The following is a 21,297-nucleotide window of genomic DNA, read 5'->3' as shown; positions in this document are numbered from 1 at the left end:
CCTTTTTTTTTTGGCCAGTCCTGGGCCTTGGACTCAGGGCCTGAGCACTGTCCCTGGCTTCTTTTTGCTCAAGGCTAGCACTCTGCCACTTGAGCCACAGCGGCCCCTCTGGCCATTTTCTGTATATGTGGTGCTGGGGAATTGAACCCAGGGCCTCATGTATAGGAGGCAAGCACTCTTGCCACTAGGCCATATCCCCAGCCCCCGTTTCCTTCCTTTTTGACTTAGGAAAAGTTTTCATATTAGGATGTCATAATAAAGATACTTTCCTATTTTGTTCTCCTAAGATTTGAATAGTTAAAAAATGTTTAGTTCCTTAATCTTTCTGGAGATTATTTCATGTATGATATAAGACAGAGGCCTAACTTTCTTTGCCATATAAAAAGCCAGTTATGGCCTGGGAATGTGGCTTAGTGGTAGAGTGCTTGACTAGCAGACATGAAGCCCTGGGTTTGATTCCTCAGTACCACATAAACTGAAAAAGCCAGAAGTGGCACTCAGTGGTAGAGTGCTAGCCTTGAGCAAAAGGAAGCCAGGGATAGTGCCCAGACCCTGAGTTCAAGCTCCAAGATTGGGAGGAGGAGAAGGAGGGGGAGGGGGAGGAGGGGGAGGGAGAGGAGGGGAAGGAGGCGGAGGGGGAGGGGAAGGAGGGGAAGGGGAAGGAGGAGGAGGAGGAGGAGGAGGAGGGGGAGGAGGGGGGGGAGGAGGGGGAGGAGGAGGAGGAGGAGGAGGAGGAGGAGGAGGAGGAGGAAGAAGAAGCTGCCAGTTGTCCACACATGTTTGTTTGTTTTTTTGTTGTTCTTTATTTCACTTTAATAGACAAACTTAAGATACTGGAATCATTCATCTTTCTGTACTAACATAAAAAGTGAGCTTTGTTAATACAGTAAATAACAGAACCATATGCATAATTTAAATATATGGTATGCCTGGAGAGTAAAGTAAGACTCAGGGAGGGTGGAGCAAATAAAAAGCAATATTTGTCAAAACTCTGAAAAGTAGCAATATTTCTTGTTGTTGTTTATTTTTACCAGTCCTTGGGCTTGAACTCATGGCCTGAGCACTGTCCCTGGCTTTTTTTTGCTCAAGGCTAGCATTCTACCACTTGATCCATACCCTCAGTTCAGCACTTTATTGGTTAATTGCAGATGGAATCTCACCGTCTTTTCTGTTGACTTCAAACTGTGATTCTCATGGTCTCAGCCTCTCTATATATTTAAGATTATAGGTGTGAGCCATCAGTGCTCTGCTCATAACTTCTCTCTCTTTTGCCCCATTTTTGGGATTCTGGGGTTAAATTCAAGGCCTTATGTGTATTAGGCAAGCAATCTACCATTGAGTCACACCTCTAGCCCCATCAGTGTGATACCCTTTTAATGACTATAACTTTGCAATATTTTTTCCAGGTGGTAATCTCCTTTCAAATTTTCTAGGCTCTTCTTGGTCCTTTGCTTTTTCTAGGCAGATTTGGGAGAAGTATGTCAGGTTAAAAGTTAGAATGTCCTATTTAAAAAGAAAAGATAGAATGAGACAAGGTTATGGTGTAGGTTATGGTATTTGGTAGTGTGATGAGGATAGGTATCATTGAGAAGGAAGCTTTAAGATTAGTGACAGATCAAGAAACTAGCTTATTACACTGGGAAAAGAGTCTTCAGGCAAAGGAAATCATGAATGCCATGGTTCTGAGGTAAATATTTTGGAGGACTATCAAGGAAACCAGTGTGACAGAGCAGAATGTGGGTGGGAAATAACTTAAACTGATAGCACCTGCTTTCCCTGATAGCCATATCTTAGAACTGTCCTTGCTGCTGACCCCAGTCAATCATCTCCTACCCTTTACCCCAGGTGGTCTTGGAAGAGAGTCTGAGCCCAAGGCCACATCTGGCGCTGATGTCCCTGGAGGACACAGATGCTGCTGAAACCTTGAAAATCTCAAGATAAGATTTCTCTCATACTCACCTCCATCCCTGTTCCATTTGCCCTGCCTGACTTCACTTCTTTTGCCTACTATTTAAAGAGACTCTAGTTGTAAGAGGGGCATGCCATTTCTCCTTCAGCCAGGCTCAAGGAGGATTTGGTTTCCCTGGTTTTCTTCTAAAGAAAACCTATTGGACCATTGAGTTTGCCTTTCTGCTCTTTTTCTTCTCCTACAAAATGAACAAGAGAAAGCACCCAGGAACTGGGGTCAGAGTGCTCGTAGAAAGCCACTGGGTGGCTGTTAGATTTTTCTTTTTATGCCCAGTACTGGGGCCTGAACTCAGGACTTGGCTACTGTCCCTTAGCTTTTTCCACTCAAGGCTGGTGCTTTAGTACTTGGAGTCACACCTCTACTTCCAGCTTTTTTATTTTTGGTGGTTAATTGGTGGTAAGAGTCTCATTGACTTGCTTTCCTGGGCTGGCTTCAAACTATCATCATCAGTTCTCACCCTCCTGAATAGGTAGGATTGCAGAAGTAAGCCACTGGAGCTTAGCTGGATGTTGGCATTTGCCCTGGAAGACTCAAGTAGTCACTGCATGATTTTGAGCATAGCACAACAGGATCTGATTTCATTTTTAACAGCATCACAATGGCTCCTGCAATGATGAATGGGACTAAGTAAGGAGAAAGAATAGTAATGCGGCTCTTGCAACAAAGCAGGTAAGAATTAAGAGTAAATATCTGTGCAGGTGTGAAACATGACTGTCTTCTGGGTGGATATATTTCGCTGGTAGAGCCAATGGATCTCTAATGCATTGATTGTTGAGATGTGAAGGAAGAGAGGAGTCAAAGATGACTCCAATGGTTTGGGCATGACAACTAGAATAAAGAATTGCTTTGCTTGGTTTGGGGAAGGAAGATGGGTGGGAGGAACAAATATAGGAAAAGCATGGTGGGCCAGCAGGCTAAGTTTAAGATGCCTATTAGACATCTGGATGACATTGACTTTCAGGAGATGTAGATTTTGGAGTCATCAGTAGCTACCTGGTGTTTAAATGCTGGGGATGGATGAGCTTATCTAGGGAATGAGTACAGGAGAAATGTCTTAAGACTAAATTCCTGCTTAAGAAGTCAAAGAAATAAGCATAGCTAGCAAAAGCATATGAGAAAGATTGGTTGCTATTTAGGAAACAGAACAGGAAACTGCTCAGTATTGTTCAGATGCTTTTGATTTACCATTGCATCATTTCTCTATTTTTTTTTTACTACTCCATCATAAAGAATATTGTACCATTTGTAAGAGAATGAAAAGACTTGGAAAAATTATATTAAGTAAGCTAGACTCAAAGAAATATAGGCTGCATGGTTTCCCTCACTTGTAATAATTAGAATGTGCCTATAAATCTACAAGTAAAAGACAAAAAAAACACCTTGGGAAATGATAAATTATAAAGCTCTCTAGACTCACACAGTGATGAAAAGAGGATATTCTTAGGAGAGGATCACAAAAGCTCAATAGCTATGTGCATATGATCATATAAAATACTATCTATAGGGCTGGGAAGGTGGCTTAGTGGTAGAGTGCTAGCCTAGCGTGCCTGAAACCCTGGGTTCTATTCCTCAGTACCACATATACAGAAAAAGCCAAAGGTGGTGCTGTGGCTCAAGTGGTAGAGCACTAGCCCTGAGCACAGAGAGGCTCAGGGACAGCACACAGACCCTGAGTTCAAGCCCCAGAACTGGCAAAAAATCCCCCAAAAAACTATCTATCTATCTATCTATCTATCTATCTATCTATCTATCTATGTGAACTCCAAAAAATGGAAACAAGAGGGTTTTTTTCCTTTGTTGCTGTTTTTGTTTTTTGTACCTTTTGTTTTGTTTGTAAGTTTTTCAGTCTGAGGGATGGTAAGAGGGGATACAGGAAAAGTGAGACAAAGGATGAACAAATGCAGCTGTGATACTCATTAGATACTATGTTAAACATGAACTATATAACTTGTGGAGAGGAGGGAAAAAGTGGGAGAGAGTAAGGGAAGGAGTGACACTGTTCAAAAAGAAATGTACTCATTACCTGATTTATGTAACTGTAATCACTCTGTATATCACATTTACAATAGCAATAAAAATAAATAAAAAATGGATTAAATCTATGTTCTGGTGGCTCATGCCTTTACTTCTAGCTATTTAGGAGGCTGAGATATGAGGATCATGGTTCAAAGCCACCCTGGATAGCAAAGTATGAGACTCTGATCTTCAATTAACTACCAAAAAGCTGTGGATCAAAGTGGTAGAGCACTAACCTTGAGCACAAAAGCTCAGGGACAGCACCTAGGCCCTGCGTTCAAGCACCAAGAGGAGTAGTAAAGGCCTGGCACTGGTGGTTCATGCCTGTAATCCTAGACACTCAGGAGGCTGAGATCTAAGGATCATGGGTCTAAGCCAGCCTGGGCAGGAAAGTCCAATAAACTACTCAAAAAAAGCCGAGTATAACTCTGACTCAAGTACTAGAGAGCTAGCCTTGAGCAAGAGGCTGAGGGACAGCTCATAGGCCATGAGTTCAAATCGTAAGACTGGAGCATGCTCTACCACATACACACACACACAGACACACACACACAGACACACACACACACACACACACTTAGAGAAATAAAAAGAATTAAAGAAATAAAAATTAAACGAAGCACCACGACTCATGCTTGTAATCCTAGCAACTCAGGAGGCTGAGATCTGAGGATTGTGATTCAAAGCCCTCTTGGGCAGGATAGTTCATGAGATTCTTATCTCCAATTAAGCAAGAAGAAAAGCAGAAGTGGAACTGTGGTTCAAGCCCTGAGCTCAAGCCCCAGTATGGATTTAATAAAGTCATCAAAATTGTGTTACGTATACTTGCTTGCATATGTTCTTAATCCATGTTAAAAGCCTTATTCTGTTGGCTTTGGGGGGATGGGATGAGGACAGAAGGGGGTAATAACTTGGAAGGTTTGCTAGCCAATTCCCTCAGACTAAAGCAACTGATTAATAGAGGAGAAAGGAGAATGAAGAGAGGGAAAGGGTGGCTCTGCTTGGAAGAATTGGATAAGTTGAGCTCTGCTAATGTGGTGACAGTAGAGGCTGGAGTCACTTGCATTTTGTGGTAAGCACAGAAGCAGACTGCAACAGATTACAAAGACACTTAACCAATGCACCACATCCTGTGGCTTTTTCAACTTTTCTGTGGAGGCTTGAGACTGAAAGTTGTGTTCTGTGGCTTTAATAGTTGCTAAAGTGAGAGACACTGTTAGATGCTTATCTTTTAATAGAAAGGCTATGTGACAAGGCAAAGCAATGCAGGGTTTACGTCACAGGCCCCATGGAAGCCTTTACTTATAAAGGGTGTGGTGTATTGCAACATGAGTGAGGTCACTTCTTAGAGGTGTATTTAATAAGGGAGGATTAAAAAGAAGCAAGTACAATTCTCAGCATCACAGCATTAGAGGAGCAACTTGTCAGCAAATCCATATTTTAATTGTTCTTTTATTTCTTCATGTTGAAAAACCATGTAAAATTTGGAGTCCCCAAAGGGAAACAAACAAACAACAACAAAAACAATGAGCTGGGTCCTGGTGGCTAGCTACTCAGGAGGCTGAGACCTGAGGATTACAGTTTGAAGCCAGCCAGAGCAGGAAAGTTGGTAAGACTCCCATCTCCAGTTAACCACTAAAAAGCCAGAAGGGGATGTGTGGCTCAAGTGGTAGAGCACCACCAGACTTGAGTAAAAAAGTCAAACTAGAGTGTAAGACCCTCAGTTCAATCCCCAGTATCAGCACACAAAAAATATAGTAATAAAATAAAAAGATCCGAGCGCATGACTCAAGTGGTAGAGTGCTTATTTATCTAGCAAGCAAAAAGCCTTTAGTTCAAATCCCAGTGCAGTAAAATATTGAAATAAAAATTAAACAGGAGAGAAAGTCATAAAACATAGGTGTCATATGATGTCAGAATAGATTCATGCCAACCTATTATACTTTATACTAGATAATGTGAATCAATGCAGTTGTTGAGGATGAAAATAAATGAGTTTAAGACTGAGAGCAGGAAATGGATAAAACACTTATAGCTTGGTAGATAAGGCTTTGGAGCATAATTCATTTTTTGCATAATTCATTTTGACTGCTACATTATCAGGAAAGATAACATTTGTTTTAGTGCGCCTACCCCAAGAATCTCAAAACTACCTAAATTGGCAAGGAAAAAAGAAAGCATTACAGATGGACCCCAAGGATCATTTGGAATATACTGAGAATTGGAATACATATGAGACGTGGGACTTGGCTTAATTTTTATTTCTTTAATTCTTTTTATTTCTCAGAGAGAGAGAGAGAGAGAGAGAGAGAGAGAGAGAGAGAGAGAGAGAGAGAGAGAGAGAGAGAGAGAGAGAGAGGCAGCACATGCTCCAGTCTTGGGATTTGAACTCATGGCCTATGAGCTGTCCCTCAGCCTCTTGCTCATGGCTAGCTCTCTACTACTTGAGTCAGTATATTTGATCTGGAGCGGTGGTAATCACTTCTTTGAAGAGGACTTGCCACCGGATGTTGCTGTGCTCCTTTGAGCTCTCAGATTCATCGGCAAGGGACAAGGTGAGCGGGAGGATCTGAAAGTACAGTACCTGCTGGGAAGTGGTGCTGCTGGGGTGCTTGCCATCAAAAGGGGTATGCTTCTTTTGGGACATGGTGATGCATTCCGGTTCCTGCAGCCCTTGATGCCTTGTTTCCTGTGGGACTAGTCCTTCTAGTGGCTATACGTGATTTCTTCCTGCACCAATCCATAGGGTCATTAACTCTCCTATTGTTCAGCCTGCCCCTGACTACAGGCGGGTCATCCAGCCACTTGGAATGGAATGTTCCATTGAGTGCTGTGTATGCTCCATGTTCCAAGAACTGTACTAGGAGCTGAAATACAATGATGAGAAAACAAGACACAGGTCTGTCCCCATTGGCTTAAGAAACTCCTAGAAGATTAGGACTTAATGCTGTGGGCAGGATGTGATAGAGAATAATGGGGTGGGGAGAAGGGAGCTTGAACCCACAGAATGGGCTGGGCAGTGGTAGAAAAGGCATGGAGACTAGCAGTTGAGTGTATTTGCTGAGTCTGCCAAAAGGTATGAAGCTAGGCCTGAAGGAACAGGAGTCTAAGAGGAAGATAGCATGGAGATTGAAGGCTTGCTCCTGGCAGCAGCTCAAGGGGCATGGGGTGGGGGTGGGGGGGAGAAAAGCAAGGTTTGTGTAACACTAATACCTAGCCTGTGCAGGATAGTGCAGAAATCCCCCAGGGAGGAAAGATCTGTACAAAATTCTCCTAAGTGCTGAAAAAAAAAATCTTCCAAGAGAGCTCTGTTTCTAAAATATTGAAAAATCAGTTCCATACTCATTTGAAAGGTAAGAACAATAATCACCCCCGCCCCCCCACACAAGTTTAAAATAGTAATAGAAGTCTAAAAAGCAGCAGTGAAGATCTCTTGGACTTCTTGTCAATATTGTTGAAAGTATTAATATTTTGAGTAGGTGATAATTGTACATATTCTACTACCCCCATAGTCTCCTATGATGCCCAAATAGTGTGTAAGGCAGAGGGGAATCAAGTCCCTTGTCCAGGCATGCACATTGTGGGAAGTAACACTTGGGCTCAGGCAGTTTGTGCTTATCACCTGCTGTCCCCTTGTCCATTCCTGTGCTCCGTACAGAAAAGAGGTTATAAATGCAGATTTCTGGGCCTTACCATTGAGTTACATCTTTGGTGACACTTCCAGTAATTTAGCAGAAGAGATCTCACTAAATGCTGGCTTCAAGGCTAGCATTTTACCACTAGGCCATATTCCCAGCCCCATATTCTGGCTTCAAATGTGTGATTCTCTTGCTTCAGCCTCTGGAGTATTGGGATTACAGGTGTACACTATCATACCTGATTCTAGTAATTTTTAAAAAACATATTCTACAGACCATTTCTAGGAAATAGAGGCAAATTATAACAGGCTAAGCTCTTTTTGTGAGTTAATGACTAGTGAGGAAGCAAACCTAGAGGCTCTCTGGAATCCCTGTGGATAGATATACATTGTATTTGTGTAAGTGACTAAGTATGTGAAAAAACACCCAGAATCAGATTACAAAGACACCAAGACCCTAAAAACAGACACAGCTGAAAACAGACAAAGCTTTTCCTTTAGGGACCAAGAGACTGGAAATCAAAGCCACATGACCCCCATAGGGCATCTCAGTTATTTGTTGAGATATTTGTACCTGATGGCTTAATCAAATTGGATAGTTTTCCAAGGAGATGAAAAGCCATCTAATTTATTTGTTACTCCTAAAGCTATACTTAGGACCTGAAGAAATCACTATTCCATTTGGGGACTATTTATAATAGAGCCTGACCAGGAGGCCCCTAAGAAGTGTAGCTATAGGATTGAACAGGGACATGGCATGGGAAGAGGCAAGGTTAATTAAAGTTATTTCAGATGGGGAAGATACTAGTTTAAGACCAGCCTTGGCCAAGAAAAATGTTCTTGAGACTACATCTCAACCAATAAAAAGCAAGGGCATGCCTGTTATCCCAGATACTTGAGAAACATAAAATGGAGGATTGTGGTAAATGTAGGAACCTATTTGAAAATAGTGAAAGTGAAAAGAACATGGCTCAAGTGGTAGAGCCCCTGTCTTGCAAGCACAAGGTTCTGAGTATGACCACCACTACCATCAGAAAGAAAAAGAAAGAAAAAAAGGCATTAAAACATAGTGAGGGAATGGGCTAGGAAGGTGGATTAGTGGTAGAGTGCTTGCCATGCATTCATGAAGCCCTGGGTTCAATTCCTCACATAAACAGAAAAGGCCAGGAGTGGTGCTGTAACTCAAGTGATGAAGTGCTAGCCTTGAGCAAAAGAAGCTCAGGGACAGTGCCCAGGCCCTGAGTTCAAAGATAGTAAGGGGATAGTAAGGGGAAAACACACTAAAGCATATTCTGCAATTCACCCCTGTTTTATTTCCTGCTTTCACTGAATTATCCTTCATTTTATTTTTGAACTAAGCTTCTTGAATTTTCTTACTATTGTCTTTTACTTTATTCACTCATTCTCTCTTTCTAAAAACCTTCCTTCACCATTTTCAATGACTATTATTTTATCTATACTTTTGAATTATAAAACTCCATTCAACTACCATAGTTTCAAAGGTTCTAAGTATTATTTTTTATATCTTGAACATGGGCAAGAAAGTCCATGAGACTCTTATCTCCAATTAGCCACCAAAAAGCCAGATATGGAACTATGTATCAAGTTGGTAGAGCTCTAAACTTGTGCACAGAAGCTGAGGGAGAGTGCCCAGGCTTTGAATTCAAGCCTTAGAACCAGCACACATGCTCATACACACACACACACACACACACACACACACACACACACACACAGAGAGAGAGAGAAAGAGACAGAGACAGAGACAGAGGCAGAGACAGAGAGACAGAGATCTGCACTCAAAGTTTTTCAAGCTTCCAGATTTTTTTAGTCAAGTAATTCCAAAACAGAGTTTTGACATTTTATTCTTATGCATTATTCACACTCTCTGGTTCTTTGACCATGGCTCTAGGAACTTAATGGAGGGAGGGGAAGAACATAGAGGGTGGATCACATGTGGACAAGGAAATTCACAGCAAGGCACTGATGAGCATGGGAGTGTCAGGGCTGGTCCCAGCAAGACAGTAAAGATGCTAGACTCGTTTTGGCCTTTCAAGCTTGCACTTGTCTTACCCCTGAAGCCTTAAGTTCCCTGTGTTCTTTTCCTTCATCCAAACCTGCTCTTGGGCAGAAGTGCCTAGTCTGGGAAAAGTGCCGTTGTTTCTTGACAAAGGTGCCATACTAGTTTCCATCTGGCAGAACAACTCTGCTCCTAGAATCCAGATGGGGAAACAGTCCTGGGTTATGTCCTTCCATTCAGCAAATATTTTCAAAATTAAGTTTGAATATCCCAAAACTAAGCAACTAACAAGTCATCAAGCTTCCCAACTTCTCAAACGTGGAGCCTTCCATTAAACATTGTCTGATTCATCCTTAAGTGGTCATCTTTCGACATTTAGTCTACACTTTATTCAAACTCCTTCCACATATGGCGTGATTAATTGCTCATAGCTCTGTGAGTTTGGAGTAGGGAACTTTTCTTTGTTCATTCTTAGGCATATTTTATTTGAGTAGATGTTCAGTAAGCAAAATGGAACAAAGAGATAAATAACTCATCACAATAAAGTGTCAAAGCCTGAGGTTTGTTTGTGATACTTCGGTTTCCCCAGATAACCTAATGTCTGAGGAGGGAGGAAAAATGCACATAGTGCATCTCTCTTACAAATAATTGCTAATAAAGGAAACAAATGACATGGAAATAAGTGGAAACAGAAAAGTAAAGTTAACATTATATATTTGTATACATTATACACAAATTTTATAGTGTGTGTGTGTGTGTGTGTGTGTGTGTGTTATGTAAGCCAGATGAGGAAATGTGGTTCCTCCGAAAATATTTCTCCTAGAAGAGAAAAGGAGTTCCTTTCCATTTGAATCCCTCCAAGGCTCTTTGTGTCTCTTTGTGTTGTGGATTGCTCTCTGACTCTTCTGAAAGTACAAAGTGCTATTTGGGGAAGACACATTAGCCTGAAGTAATCTCAGGAAATCATAAACTTACAGATGATTATGCTTGTTTGCTTTTCACAAAAGAAGCACATTAACCATGAATTGAATGAACCTTTGCTTTGGGAGAAGTCTGCCCCAAATTGTAAGCTGTAAATAACATTGTCAACCAGCTTTCTGAAGGGCCTGTGAAAGCAAAGTTGTAAGTGGCTTCCCTGTGATCACCATGAAAAGACACTTGTAGGATGAGTGGAACAAAATATTGGCAATGTTTTGTGAATGAATATTTTTGACTTGGTATAAAATTCTACTGGTAGCACCATAGTCAACAAATTAGGAAAATAGATGTAAGAGAGAATGATGTCTGGAAAACTAGCAATTGACTGAAAAATGTTCCCTAATGAAATGGAAGATACTTGTCATTAATGATACATTTAGACATTTTGGATCAAACTTTCATGGAAGAGAAGAGGGCAAACAAGATTCCTAGGGCCTTGGGGCATGGCTTAAGTGGTAGAGCATCTAAGTTAAAAAGACAGACTATTTCTAAATTGATATGCTATTTCATATAATGTGATTTTAAATATATATGCTTAATTAAATGGACAGAATAAGTATTAAAATTAGACATCTAATTATTTCACCTATCGCTCTCAGGCTTCTGTTCAAATTGGATCAAATCATTAAAAGGATTTTCTTGTCTTTGAGAAAATGACTTCATGTTAGGATCATTTTCTATTCCTATATTTTTATAATAAGAGCAAAATAAAAAACACAAACTTGTTATCCCTTGCAGAAACTCTTAAAATTTAATGGGTGTTTTCATGCTTTTATATATGTAATTAAACTTTAATGATGAAATTCTGGGCAGTGGATAAAAGTTATGTAGGAGTCAGAGGGGGCCCCATGTCCTTAGAATCAGACCAGGAAGACCGTTTCCTTATCTCTGAGAGAAACTGACTTGCTGAGGAAATTTCTATCAGGATGAATTTTGCTTATTTGTTTGTTTGTTTAAATAGCCATGACTTTGAAGTTCAGTTTGCTAGTAGGGAAGGAAGGAATGAAAAGAGCATGTTTTAAGGGCCTGCTGCATTTTAAACCACCCTCCAACTTACGAGCCCCCAAACAGTAGCCATTGCTTTGTCTCTGTTCGTTGGCTGGGTGATATGGCAATGTGCAAGGTTGGGTGGATGCTGTCTGCTCTGCACTTGTGTGCAGTTGTTGGAGGACCAGCTAGCTGGTCATGGGAGGCCTTGCTCCAGTGAGTCTCACTGACAGACCACAGTATTCATGGAGAATAAAAACGGCAGCTCAGGGCCTATGGGAACTAAGGCTTGGAAGCTGTATATTATCTTGCTCGCCATATCTGTGGCCTGAAGCCAGTCACCTAGCATTCAAGGATCCTGCCTCTTTTTTTTTTATTTTTAATACTTTTTTTCCCTTTTATTGTCAAAGTGTGGTACAGAGGGGTTACAGATTCATATGAAAGGCAGTGAGTACATTTCTTGTTCTACTTCCTACCTCCTCCATCATTTTTCTCCCACCTCCCACCTCTCCCTTCCTTCTCCCCCCAAGAGTTATGCAACACCAAATAGTTTTGTAAGTGTTGCTTTTTGAATAGTTTGTCTTTTTGTTCTTTGTCTCTCAATTTTGGTATTCTCTCTCTCTTATTTATTTCTTTATTGTCAAAGTCAAGGATCCTGCCTCTTGATAGGCAGGGCTGCAAAGAATTTATGGTCAAATTTAACTTGCCATTGGCCAATTCCTATGGAGAGAACAGATTCTGGTATGAAAGGGAGAGTGGTGGGTTGTAGGAATTTTAAGGATTTTAATCTGGTTTAAATAGAGAAAGCTTGTTGGTGAGTAGCTCGAAATGAAACCAGGCTGGAAGCCTAAGAGGCTTTACAATGCACACTTAAAACCAGGACTTGATGTACGTGTCAGAAAACCCCAAATTATGAACCAGTCCACTGACTCAGAGAATTTTCAAGTCATCTTCACCACTGTTGCTTTCTTTTTTTTTTCTGGGGGAGGGGGTGTGTGATGCTGGAGTTGGAATTCAGGGCCTTATACATGCTTTGGGAGCAATATGTGACTTGAACCATGTTTCTATCTGTTTTGGGCTTTTGTCTCTTGGGTTTTGTTTTATTCTTTCTTTCTTTTTTTTTTTTTTTTTTCAGATACAGTCCTGTACTTATTTCCTGGGTTGGCCTATATCAGTCTACTGAGTAGCTGGGAATACAGATGTTGGACACCAAACTGGTGTGTTTTGGAGATAGGGTTTCACTAACTTTGGTTCAGAATGACCTCAATATTCTCCTATCTCTGCCTCGCAGATAGTATTATAGGGATCACTAATCATGTTTTACCCTCTATTTCTATTTTTTTAAGAAAGGTTTGCTTTAGCACTAGAGTGCTAGCCTTGAGCAAAATTAACACAAAAACAAAAACTCGGAGATAGTGCCCAGATCCTGAGTCCCAGCATCAGTGCGCATACACACACACACACACACACACACACACACACACACACACACACACACCACCATGAGTTTTCTTTGAGAGTTTGGAAATCTTCATTAAGGCATCATATTCAAGAATTTATCAGAGCTGTCAAGGCCTTTCAGAACTCAGGAGTACACAGAGGCAGCAGAGAACAGGAACTAAGCACCAGAAAGACCTGGACTCAAATCCTCTTTTTACTGCTAAGAATCATATGTTTGATAAGACATTTAAGTTGTTTGAACTTCAGTTTTCCCTACCTACTTTAACATAGTGCTAACATTGTTCTTACTCCAGAAATCATTGTGAGAATTAAATTCATTTATGAATTATGGGTTCATTGTGTATTCCTGTGAGAGGCTACTTTTACATAGCAGTTTCACAAAGATACTTTTAATTATAAGTATTAACACATTTTAATTGTACAAATTAATGGGTTTTACTGTGAAATTACCTCTTGTGCATAATTTGTGGTGCCCCGGCCGGCGGGGTTTCATCAACAGGAGCCCGAGGGGGAATTGACCTGAATGAGAGACAAACCAGACACAAGGAGGGAGACCAAGACAGGATTCTGATCAAGGTCTCAAACTTTATTTTCGCAGGGCAGCTTATATAGTAATCAGCAAAGGGTAACTCACACAGACAGGGTCATTAGGTTGCTAGGTTACAGAACCATGGGATGGTCCTTCTCAGGACAGGGACTGAGTAAAGTTTACAAGGTTGTTAATTAAAACTAGACAAGATGTTAGGTTTAACAGGCAAGGTTGTAAAAGCATCAAACATTCTTATCAGCTAAGACTTATAGTGTCTTCTTGTTAGAGCATGACAAACAGTGCCAGATTTTCTTATCAGTTAAGTTTTATAGTTTCTTTAAGTTACATCCTGACAGCCATTTTGGCTCCCGGCATCTCCTCCCTTTCTATTATAATTAAAAAGCCAATTGTTACTTTGGTGGGGGTGGAAGGCCCAGAACATAGCCAGTGCTTTAGAAGACAGTTTTTGTACAGTTATATCGGGAATGGGGGCATTAACCCATGGAAGGAAGTAGGGACCCATCCCCCTAAAGTGTTTTAATGATCCTTTTTGAGGGGAGAGGATTTTAAACGGATCCAACCTCTATGCAGATGGGTATGCTTCCACGAGCCCGAACGGCAATTGTTTATAGCCCTCGCCGGCAGATACCGCTAGGTTCTACCCTCCCATAGGTGCCCATGGCATATGTGTCTAGCCGGTCCGGGTTCCGGCTGCCTTGGAGCGCAAGGCTCTCTGTCCTGGCCACACAGGTAGCAGGACACAGTGACCGAACCGCTGTTGTCCTGCCTTTGGCTGGCCAAATCCAGCCTATGATAGTGAATTTGAAGGGGTTTAGATGCAAGGGAGTCAATTTGCTGTTTTACAAAGCTCATAATTCTATTAAGAATACAGGGGCCGACAGCCACAAAAATTAACATTCCAAGCAGAGGGCCTAGTAAAGGGAGAAGATAGGGAAGGAGTCCGTTCAGTCCGGTCCACAATGGGCTGTCAAACAGTTCTCGCCTCCGTTTGATCAGGTCCTCCTGGAGCCTTTTGACCTTGTCTCTGACGATCCCAGATTTGTTGGCATAAAAGCAGCAGCGTTCCTGTAAAGCTAAGCAAATCCCTCCCTGTTCTGCAGTAAGTAAATCCAGTCCCCTCCTGTTTTGTAGGACTACTTCAGCCAGGGAGTCAATTTGATCTTGAAGATCGTTTATGGTGCTGGATAGTGCCTGAACATCCTCTATTAGCTGATTAGACAGTTTTGCATAAGAATGTACAGCTACTCCCAGGCCTGCAGTTCCCGAGCCCAGAGCAGCAGTTACACCTAGTCCTGCCAAAAGGGGTATAAGTTGAACTGCTCTTTTCTTTCTTCCTCCTATCATATCAAAACTAGGAATGGGTAATGGTTCACTACCTGGAACAATGTCTATGTCTGGAAGTAACAAAGCAACCACACACAATCCAGTCCAGTTAGCAGGAAGCATAGAGAAAGCCAAGTTCCCTCCACATACAAATATACTTCCTTTTGGGGGGCAAAGGGGGCTTGTGGGAGAAGAATAATTAGTTACTTGTAAGCATTTGCCAAATGAGATCAGGCCCACATCTATATCTAGGCTATTATTTTGGAAATCACCATATATGCAAATAGAAAAATTACCAACAGGTTGTATTTTAAAAGGCAGACTCGGACTGCAAGTAAGATTGTTATCTGTAAAATTAATTAAGTTATCAGAGGGAATAGCAAGGGGCATGGGCGTTCCTAAAGATATGCATAACCAGCAATCATTAGCCAATTCGGGGTTGGAAGTATTTAGGATGTTAAGTGTGGCCTTTAGGATATCCGAGGTATGGACATCTAGATTTGTTTCCTTGGGCCTTGGGAGGGCCAAGGGGTGGTAATCAATTTTGGGGTAAATTTGTCTTTCTAGTTCCTCAAGCCTTTTTTGTACTTCAGCTTCTCTAATTATATCTATAGGTCCTCCTCCATCAGAGATATGAATAGGGGCTTTAGTGGGCCAACAGGCATCAGCACCTGGGGTGCCCATGCAGGAGGCTTGAGTGTATTTATTGTTGCCCACTACTTGAGGAAAATTGGACCAATCGCCTCCCTGAACTGCCAGTTTATTTTTTTGTAATATGGCAGTAAAATATCTTTTGCCATCCGTGTCAGTGCATTCCTGTACAGTGGAATAACAAGAGGAGTGCATTTGGGTAACATAGCTACAACTCTGGGGACATTTTCCAGGAATACCATTATTGGATGGTATAATTTTTGGTTTATCAATGCATATCCATTCTTGTTTTCTAAAACCTCCTGCATTACTAGGCTCCATCTGAAGGTATGCAGTGCTAGTGCCACAGTCAACAACATTAGTATATCGTTTGGGAATGGTCTTAAATCGTCCTCCCTGACACTCGCATGGGGGACAAAAAGGGCTTTAAGCAATTCTTGTTTGTTTATCGGGGCCCCCAATCCAGCATGAGTTGTGAAGGGCAGGGCCAACAGGATTGTTGTTATAAAAGTCCACGTTGTCATTGTTATTCCTGAAAAAGAAAAAGGTGTTCTCAGGGGGTCATGTTTCCCTGGAAGATAGGTTATGATCAACAGTTTTAATCAAGCATTCAGGAAGCCGGCATGCTGCACCTTCTTTGTTGTCAAATATACAAGCAGACCGTCGACCCCAGATTAATACAGGGTCTGGGCTTTTCCATTGAAAGGTCAGTGGATCTTTCCACATAACAGTAGCATAATTATGAATTGTTTGTGGATGCCAGAGACGATCGGCTGCAGATTTTCCATTAGCGTCTAAAGTTAAGAAATTAATGACAAACAAGGCATGATGAAGAATATTTTTGGGGGATCCTTTTGTGGGGTAAAATTCCCCCATTTTTAATTTCTGAAGAGTATTTTTAAGAGTTTGGTGAGCTCGTTCAACAATTCCTTGGCCTTGAGGGTTGTAGGGAATGCCAGTAATATGTTTTATTTGTAATTGGCCACAAAACTGTTGAAAGTTTTTCCCTGTATACCCAGGGCCATTATCAGTCTTAATAAGTTTGGGCTTTCCCATGACTGTTAGACAATTAAGTACATGGGCAATAACGTTTTTAGAGGCCTCTCCAGTGTGGAGGCTGGCAAAAATAAAGCCACTAAAAGTGTCAATAGTGACGTGAAGATATTTAAGATTACCAAAAGAAGGGACGTGGGTAACGTCCATTTGCCAAATTTCATTAGGGACCAATCCTCTGGGGTTGACACCTAAGTGAGGGATTGGTAAAAAGGTGACACAATTGTGACATTGTTTGACAATTTGTCGTGCCTGCTCCCTGGTAATGTTATAGAGGAGGCGCAGGGTTTGGGCATTAAGGTGATGCAGAGAGTGAGCTTCTTTTGCTCGAGCTATAGGGTCACATTCGATCAAAAGGGCAAGTTGAGTTGCTTGATCAGTTACTTTATTGCCTGCTGTCAAGGGCCCTGGGAGACCAGAGTGAGCACGAATATGTCCTATATAAAAGGGACAATGTCTAATTAAAATATGTTGTTGGATTAAGGAAAACAATGGAGTGGCATTTGTAGTTGGTTTAATATAGGATACTGTTTCAAGTAAGGGGATGGAGTGGGCAATATAAGCGCTATCTGTATACAAATTAAAAGGAGTATTAGGTAACTGAATAAACACTTGTAAAACAGCAAAAAGCTCAACCATTTGTGCAGAGCGATAAGGGGATTGTAGGGAAGTGGTTTGGTTGTCAATAGTAAAGGCTGCCATTCCATTTGAGGACCCATCAGTAAACACCAGGGAAGCGTGGGAAAGAGGTTGACGAGAAGTTTGAGTGGGGAAAACAAGGGATTGGTATTTTAAAAATTGGAGGAGTTTATCAGCAGGGTAATGATTATCAAAGATTCCTTGAAAAGAAATGCAAGACACCGTCCAAGTGTCATCATTTTGCATTAGCCACTGAATCTGAGTGGGGGAATATGGCAATATTATTTTATCAGGGTCTCTGCCAAACATTTTTCTGCTATGTTCTCTTCCAACTTTAATTAGTTCTGCCACCCAGGTGGCATAAGGGGTGAGAACTTTAAGCGGGGAGGCAGGTAAATGTACCCAAAAGAGGGGTCCCTCTTGCCAGAAGACTCCAGTAGGTGTAAAGCTGGTGGCACAAATAATAAATTGGAGGGGTTTATTGTAAGAAATAAAAGTTACTTGTTGATTTGTGATGGCCGTTTCCACTATCTTTAAGGCCTCTTGGGCGGGGGCAGTTAGTGACCGACTAGAGGTTGGATTTGGGTCCCCTTTAAGGATGTCAAGTAAAGGCTTAAGTTCACCAGTGGTTAGTTTAAGGTACAGCCGAAGCCAATTAATGTCTCCTAAAAGTTTTTGAAAATCATGCAAGGTACACAAATGAGAAGTCTTAATCTGTAATTTTTGACTAGTAAAATAACAATGACCTAAATAAGACCAACAAATACTTGCCAGAGTTCTGCTGTAACACTTAGAAAACAGCAGACTGAATGAGATCCATGTGCCATTAAATCAAATCAAATTATTTAACCTTACCTTACCAGCAGGTGGAAGAGAACACAAATGAATAACAATCAAGAGGGCAAAGGATCAGGACAATGTAAAAGTCTCAGCTTCAGTGCATCCCAAGTGGCTTATGTCTTACATCCGGAATCAGTAGGCCAGCAGGAGGGATGGGTTGGATCTGGGCAAGGCTGTAGTGGCATCTCTGAGTCCCCTGAATAGATTGTCACACCTTCTTCTGAGTTTCCTGCAAATTTCTACACAGACTGGTTAAAGACATTTGAAACCTTCCAGTATTCCTTGGTTGTTTACCCTGAGTACTCTGGCTTTTGTTGGCTGGTGCCCTACTGGTTTAAGCAGGGTGACAACTTTAAAAGATTTTAGAAGGCTTGGGCCTTTAACCATCTTTTTAGTCACAAAATCCACAAAGGCCAAATGCCAACAAAGTCTGCTCTCTGCAGCAGCCACGACAGTTTTTGAGACATGGAGGGGGAAGATACCAATGCTTCCCCAATGCAACCCTGTGGCCACCAAACACAACTCTGATGCTTTTAACCTTGGAGTAAATTTCTGTTGCAACTCTGTCATGATAGGCCTGCTATAAATCCAACTCTAATCTTGGGAGGGGGTGGGGCAGAGCTGGGCCTGTCAAAATCTTTACAGGACTCATAGATTTCCTGAACAGTTTTCCATGAAAGAGAGAGAAAGGAATCAGTGAAACCAGGCAGTTTGGGAGCAGACTGTGGAGGCAGCTTCCTGTAGCCACGGACTGCCACAGTCCACACAGCTAGCACATGTGCATCTAGCACATATGTCGACCTGAATCCTATAAAGCAAAATATTAATCCTGGGTCAGGAAAATATAGGTTAGCAGCCACATTTGTATACTTGTTTTAAAATGACTCTTGTCCCTTGATCTTAAAGAGTTTATGAGAGCACAGAAAAAATAAATGGAGAAGCAAATCTTAATCTATACCAAAGAATTGTCAGGATTAGATATACATTTGACTCTTAGCATAGATAGAAATAAAGAATAACACACTGGTTTTACATCATTGTACTTATATCACGTGCTGTATATTAGAACTTTTTGGAGTTTTTCTTAGACACACTTGCTTGCACCCAAACATGGGTTTAAAACCTGTTTTGTTGTTGTTGTTGTTGTTGTTTTACTTTTACCAACAGACAGACAGACAGACAGACAAACAGACATACAGAGAGTTGTGCACAAGCTTTGGGGCGCGCTTAGAATTGTTTTTTAATTGGCCATGTACATTTTCTGGAATTCCAGTAGCAAAATGATATTATTTTGCCCATATTTTAGAACCACGTGGTTAGAAAACAAAAAACTTTTTCAGCAAACAAAAATTTTCACAGATTATCTGAGAAGCCACATTTTGAGAAACCAGTTTAGTTCCAATGAGGAGCTGAAATGGGACACTATGACCAGAGAAGGTCCAGGAGATGGGAGACAGGGCATGAACAGAAAGAACACAGACATGTGGCAAGGCATAATGGCAAAGGAGCTGGTCAGAGCCTTAGCAGGCTCACAGCAAGACAGCTTCACCTCCCAGCATTTGAATTGCAAGGCACCTTTGAATTGCAAGGCCACAGTTCCAGAGTTCAGGGTGGGCTTCCACCTCCAACCAATTCTATTGTCCACCATGTGCTGAATGCTAGAGAAAACTTAGGATTTAGCCAAACAAGCAGAATTTAATGCAATCTCCAAACTTAACAAACATTAATAACAAGAATAAAAAACCTTTCTTTGTGTCTTTCAAAACAGATGTTAAACAAACATTGGTACCTTTGGAAGCTAGCACCAGCCCATCATCTATCACAAGCAGGCAGGCAGGCAGAGTTTAGAGAGAGGCAGAAAAAGAGAGAGACAGAGAGAACTTCGTCTGCCCAAGCACTCATAGAAGTTAAATAAAATATTCCAAATTTGTAAGGCTAGGCTCAAACTTGAGCAGCTTTTAGATTGTGCTCCTCCCATTGTAGAGCACTGGGTCAGGAGAAGTTACCTCTGTGGTGTTAGCACTTCCCTAGCCTCAGGTCCCTCCCCTCTGTGAGTAGCCTGCACCTAGGAGAGCTGTAACTCTGCCAGGACTGAGGTGGGCGGTGGGCAGAGATGATAACTCTAAGTCAAGATCTCACAACTGTTTAAGAAGCTGAGACTTTTCTTTTTGGCTTGAAGGAGGGCTTTTAAAGACTGAGCCTCCCAGGAGAGTTTAACTGTTGCTTGCCTGGTTATTTCTTCAAGATTGGGGGAATCGGCAAGAGTGGGAACACAAAAGGAAGGTGCTGTATTGTAAGGAGGTGGCCGTGTGCTGGAAGCGGCCAAGGGGGGCCAGTCAGGATTATGGTATTTGGCTGTCTCCTCCCCTAAAGTGGCCCTATCTCCCAGTGGAGGCATATCATCATTAGAGCCACCAGATTCTAAACCAGAGAGGGCCGGGTAAATGGACTTTGGGCCCCTAGGCTGGGGATCACTGCTGACTTCAGGCATGGGAATGGAAACAGAAGGACAAGGAGACATAACAGAGGGAGGGCAGGGCGTTTTAGCAGGCTCCTCGTGGAGAGAAGCCTGGCTCCCTTTGAACTTTTCTTTTAGGAAAGTTTCACTATCTTCAACTACCTTGGAAACATCCGCCTGATAATGGCGGACTTGTAGAACCTCATGTATAAGATTCCAATAGGAGAAGGCCTGCACAGGTACCTTCTTGGGACCAAAAGTCTGATAATAATCTTTAAGGCAATCTCCAACACGACACCATCTTTTTTCATCTATCGTCCCTTCTTGTGGGAACCATGTACAAATATCTTCCAAAAATATAAAAATCTCTACTAAGTCTTTTTTCTTAACCCGTACTCCTCGTGCCTTGATAGAGGCCTTTAGCCCCCAGAGAAACAGCTCATGCTTGCTGAGTGTTTGTCCCATAATTGCGTCGCCTCTCTTACCTCACGGATCTGTATCGCAGATGGGCGTTTCTGCGGTGATCTCAGTGCGGATCTTCACTCACCGGCTGGGTGGCGATCCAATGAAGTGTGCAGCGCTGCCCTATGAGGTCGACGTTCAGACCAAACTCCGTTCCTCGAGCCCCACGTTGGGCGCCACTCTGCCCCGGCCGGCGGGGTTTCATCAACAGGAGCCCGAGGGGGAATTGACCTGAATGAGAGACAAACCAGAC

The sequence above is a fragment of the Perognathus longimembris genome, chromosome 11 (assembly GCF_023159225.1).
Source record: "Perognathus longimembris pacificus isolate PPM17 chromosome 11, ASM2315922v1, whole genome shotgun sequence".
In the NCBI taxonomy this organism is placed as follows: Eukaryota; Metazoa; Chordata; class Mammalia; order Rodentia; family Heteromyidae; genus Perognathus; species Perognathus longimembris.
Note: the sequence above shows the minus strand (reverse complement) of the source record.